The sequence below is a fragment of the Pongo pygmaeus genome, chromosome 4 (assembly GCF_028885625.2).
Source record: "Pongo pygmaeus isolate AG05252 chromosome 4, NHGRI_mPonPyg2-v2.0_pri, whole genome shotgun sequence".
Taxonomy (NCBI): Eukaryota; Metazoa; Chordata; class Mammalia; order Primates; family Hominidae; genus Pongo; species Pongo pygmaeus.
In genome coordinates this window covers 113,677,740-113,683,739 of record NC_072377.2, presented here as the reverse complement: position 1 = coordinate 113,683,739, position 6,000 = coordinate 113,677,740, and positions in this window count along the sequence as shown.

Genomic DNA, 6,000 nt, shown 5'->3' with positions numbered 1-6,000 from the left:
AGAAAGGAAGGAGAAAAGAAAAAAGAAAGAGAGAAAGAGAAAGAAAGAAAAGCTTCTTTTTTTTTTTTTTTTTTGAGATGGAGTTTTGCTCTTGTTGCCCAGCCTGGAGTGCAATGGTGCAATCTCAGCTTACTGCAACCTCCGCCTCCCAGGTTCAAGCAATTCTCCTGCCTCAGCCTCCAGAGTAGCTGAGATTACAGGTTCACGCCACCAAGCCCAGATAATTTTTGTATTTTTAGTAGAGACAGGGTTTCATCATGTTGGCCAGGCTGGTCTCAAACTCCTGACCTCAGGTGATCCTCCCGCTTCAGCCTCCCAAAGTGCTGGCATTACATCGTGCCCGGTCTCTTTTTTCTTTATGATCCCTGTAACACAGGGATCATAATTGAGTCCCAAAATTGAGTTTCACTGATCTAGCTGCACTAATGTGTCCAATGACATCCAGGATGTGGAAGCCTTTTTTTGGTCAGTTCTAGGCCATATCATACATTACGCCAGCGGTGAGAAGGTAGAGGAGAGGGGTGAAGTCCTACCCAAACCTGATGTTATTTGTTTATAATTACAGTAACTATGTGTGTGTTTCTTCCAGCCCAGGCCTGGCCTCTCCACCATTCATGTTTAAATTCTGTTTTTGGGTAAATCACTCCTAAGTAGTCAATCAGCTTGTATTGTTATGCCAGTGATACATACCTAGCTTTATTGCTTTCTCAAACTTATCACAATTTGGTCTGCTGTATATTAAAATTCGGCTCTGCAGGGAACTCCATGATAATTTCAGTTGTTGCAGGAAAGGAAAATACATGGTAAAGATAACATCATTGGGAAGATGTGTGTTAGTTTGCTTTGAGGAATTATCTGATTCTTCCACGCATGGGGCTTAATTAGATTTTAAAGTTTTCTTCTGCTAAAAAGCCACAGCTATAGAAAACTTTGGGGCATAGTGTATGCTTTTCTGTTATTAACAGATAAAGGGAACAAAATGATATCATATTTAGTGAATTCATCCTTCTATGAACATGCTTCATGGTTCATGACACAGATGTCAAGGGTCAGTAAAGTGATCACATCAGCAATGCTGTCCCCAGCAGCTTCTCAAGGAAGGACATTAGCACTGTGTAAAATGGCAATAAGAGGAACATGGATTTGGAACTATAAGACTGGATTTGTGTCTTAGTTCTACATTCACTATTTGCAAGGCCCTGAACAATTCACTTAACCAGTATGTGAGCCTCCATTTCTTTATCTATAAAATAAGAGTAACAACATCTGTGATCTCTTGAGAAAAAAAAAAAAATGTTTTTAACGTGAAACAATACTCCCCTGAGATTTACCAAACTCCATTTTAATTTTAATTGATTTTTGCCAAAAGATAAAATAAATTAATTAGGGCATGCTATTAGAAATACTGGCAAGAGAATATATTTGATACAACTAACAATGATTGGGTATGGAACGAAAGATTATCTTAAAATCTGAAACAAACTAAATTTTAAATTCTAAAACTTTTTATTTAAAAAACTACCTATGTCATATGGATTAAAATTGTATTCTTTTACAAAATGTTTTTCATATCCAGAACATATAATCTTCTATAGGAAAACACAGTACCACCTGTACTTTGGACAATGACAACCATGTGTTCATTTTACACAGGGAATTCTGCCTTGGTTTGAGCCATGTCTCTGCACATAGGAGAAACTGCTTATTTATAATCATTGCCCACCTGCTACAGCAGCAGGAAGGGTGACTCTGTGTATTTGTTATTCTTATTTCTCTGGGTTTTCACTCTTCCTTGTTTTCCATGCACCCATTTTTATATCCTGGGAACTAGGCATTGCCAGGAAGGGCAAATAGTTGTGGGATGGAGTTAGAAGGGGCTTCACTGAGGCGGAATAATTCTAGTATAAGCAATTAGCAAAAATTGTTGGACATAATCCTTGCCCCAAAGGACCTCTTACAAACTACTTAGAGAAAATATATAGATACAAATAGTGGAAAATAATACAATACTGGATTGCCAAGTATAAATAAAACATATAAAAGTATCTCTACTATGTAGAAAAAACAATAGGAGTGCTATGTGTGGTTAACAAAGATTATTGCTCTTGGTTGAATTTATTTTTCCTGGAAGCTCAAATTTTAGATTCAATTTTTATATTCATTTGTAGCATTTAAATGTGAGAATGAAATGAACATATTTTAAGAAAGAAAAAGTTTTATATTAAAAAAAGAATAACAACATCTGTCCCACCCAACATGGTAGGTATGAGGTTCAAATGAAATAAAGCTTATTCATCCCCTTGTTCCTCCTGTAAATGAAATGCCTCATAGGCTGTATCCTATTGATCTTTGTGAGTTTCAGTGTCTAACCCTGTGCCCGGCAGTCAAAGTATGATCAACAAATGTTTGTTGGATGAACAGATAAATAAAAAAAATAAATGATCAAACAGATGAATGAATAAATGAATAATAGCCATGACACAGAAGGAAATAACAAATATTGTTTAGCACTGGCTCAGGGTGGTTCTGAGGTTAAACAATATTTTAACAATATTTCAGATTCCTGAATTTGACTCTGCACATTTTTCCTGGGCTTTCCTTAGTAGAAAAGAAGCTAAAGTTCAAGATTTTGAAAGAATAGTGACTGCCTTAGCAAAGAAACAGCCAAGAAAATCACTGCTCTTTTAACTCAGAGAAACATTAATTAGGTAAGACATGGGCAAGAGGTAAAATGGAAAACTTGTAAGAGTGAATTGTATTATAATTAACACTTAGTAATTTCTCTAAATTTTAGAGCATGACTATCTTCTTGCAGGGGTTTTTGAACTATTTGACGTATTTCTGAAGGAAGTCTTTGAAATCCCTGGAGATGACTTTTTACATTTTTATAAAAGTTCTTTCCACTCCCATCTAGATTCTCTACGTGAGCTCATGTATGGAACATGTGCGATCAGTAGTCTGGGAAAACTGGAGTGGATTTAGGTAAATCTGAGATGGCCCTGCTTATTGATATTAACATTGACGTTGACTGGGCAGTCTGCACCGTGGAAAAATATTCCGTATGGGTAATTGTGTGATTTCCAGAATTACATACCCTGAACTGTTAATTTCATAATTGTTAAGTTTTTCTTTGTTGAATCATTCCCAATGAGGGACATAGCACTCTGATTACTCTTTTTAAATTAGGGTAAGCATAGATTCCAATACCTATACAAAATTGTGTATGTGTGTTTTGTGAATGGGGAGGTAAATGCTGCTGGTGGGGAGTGAGGCAGAAGGCTTTTGAAACACATACTAAAAGATATTATACTCTTATTCTTGGTTCCTCTAATTAGACACATTTGTATACTATTACTATACTGTATTATGGCTATAACTACATAGAATACATAATACAAACATGCTCACGTTTGTCCAGCCACAAGCACAAGGGCAAAACAAATTTCCAGCAAAATCCTCTACAAGTTGTGTCAAGGAAGAGGAACACATGGAAACAGGAAAAGATCATTAACTATGATCACAATTGTATTTTCTCAGAATACCCTCTAAGAAGGAAATTTTTCTTAACTCCACACCCACAATTTAGGATGTGGAAGTGGAAGGGAGAATCTTGGTTTTACACCTCCTGAAAATATTGTTTCACTTTCCCAGCCCAGAGCATAGGAAGAATCAGAAGTTGTCATGACAATTTCTAGACTGGAGCAAAGTCAATGTCTATGCAGGGTGGCGGGGGATGCAGGTCTTCATCACTCACTCCCATTTATAGGCACAATCACTTGCCCTATGTGTTTGTGGGAGGAGTCAACAAATAAACTCATTACAGAAATAAATTTCACAATCCAATGAAAATGGGCAAAGAAGATGAACTAACAGCTCACACACACACACACACACACAAAGTGAATGGCTTTTAAACACATGAAAAATAACTAGATGTCTCTAATAAAGAAAAATATTAGCAGGGTGACTAAGACCCAAACATGTAATGGTTCATTGGATGGAAGAGAGTGAACACAAATAAGTACTACTGTGATGGGGGTGGAAATTGACAAACTTGTTGAAAATCTATTTGGAAATATATACCAAAATGTAAAGTGAATATATGAAAATATATAATGCACACACATCTCTAGGGCTTTTCTTATAGGTGTAATCACCCTAATGTGCAAAACCATATTTACAATGCTATTTATCACAGCACTGAATTCTGTCTGTAAAAATAAGAGATTATGGACAATTTAAACATCTGACAATAGTAAAACAGTTCAATAAACTAAAAGTTTATACAATAGAATATTATTATATACTCACCACATAGAGGGAGTGTATTAGTCAGCTCAGGCTGCTATAACAAAATATCATAGACTGGGTGGCTTCAACTACAGACATTTATTTCTCACAGTTCTGGGGGCTGGGAAGTCCAACATTAGAATGTCAGTATAGTTGGTTCTAGTGAAGGTTCTCTTCTTGGCTTATAGATGGCTGCCTTCTTGCTCTATCTTCACTTGGTGAAGAGAAGCAGCTCTGGTGTCTCTTTCTAATAACGGGGGACTTCACTCTCATGACCTCATCTAAACCTAATTACCATCCAAAGGCCCCACCTCCTAATACTATCACAATGGGGGTCAGGGCTTCAACATATGAATGGGGGAGAATATAAACATTCAGTTTATATTAGAGAGGTTCTGATATGGACTGATTTCCAAGATATTTTGTGAAATAAAAAAAATCGGATGCAGGACAATGTGCATGTATTCTGTTACCTTCCCATCATTCACTGTCTTCCAGCCAAGCTGGCCTTTCTGTCTCAGATATGCCAAGGTCATTGCTATCTCTTCTGTCTGGAATGTCTTTCTGATTTTCATATACCTGGCTTCTGCTCATATCTCACGTCTCAATACAGATTCCACCACTTTAAAGAGGCCTTCTAGCCACTAGCAACTTTATCTTACTGAAAGAATCAGCCCATTTTGCTAGAAACTGTGTCTGCCGCTAACATGCTTGTGAAGCAGAGTTCATAATAGCTAGAGTGTACCACCCTCATCACTTGCATTGAACCACACTCTGATTTTTTTATAGGCACTACTTGAAAATTTTTTTTTTTAATTATACTTTAAGTTCTTACATGTGCACAACATGCAGGTTTGTTACATATGTATACATGCACCATGCTGGTGTGCTGCACCCATTAACTCATCATTTACATTAGGTATATCTCCTAATGCTATCCCTCCCCTCCCCGCTTCCCCCACCCCATGACAGGCCCCAATGTGTGATGTTCCCCTTCCTGTGTCCAAGTGTTCTCATTGTTCAATTCCCACCTGTGAGTGAGAACATGCGGTGTTGTTTTGGCTGAGTGTGGTGGCTAACACCTGAAATCCCAGTGCTTTGGGAGGATCACTTGGGGCCAGGAGTTTGAGATCCTGTCTCTACAAAGAATTTTTAAAAAGCCAGATATGGTGGTGGGCACCTGTAGCCCCAGCTACTTGGGAGGCTGAGGCAGGAGGATCGCTTGAGCCCAGGAGTTCAAGGTTACATCAAGCTATGATTCCAACACTGCACTCCAACCTGGGCCACAGAGTAAGACCCTGTCTCTAAAAAAAATAAATAAATAAAACAAAAAAATAATTTGACATGTTTATTACTAACCCTTCCCTCCAACACACTCCAACTTCCTAGGATCTAAGGTCCATTAGGTCAGGAATATTGTCATGTTCATCCCCACGCCTCCAACATCTAGACTTGTGCCAAATACAGAGTACGTTCTCAGTTAATGTTGAATAAATGAACGAATATGTGAATAAAGAATATATGCCTACATCTATATACACAAAAAACATTTCCAGAAAGCTACCAAGAATGTTATGCTGGTACTTTCAGGGAAGGAACAGAAAGGAAATTCATGTTGTGTTTTCAGTGTAAGAGAGAAACTAGCTTAAACACCATGCCTGAGTTAGGTCTGCTCCATAGGTAAAGAGGTTTGACTTTGCCCTTGCAGGG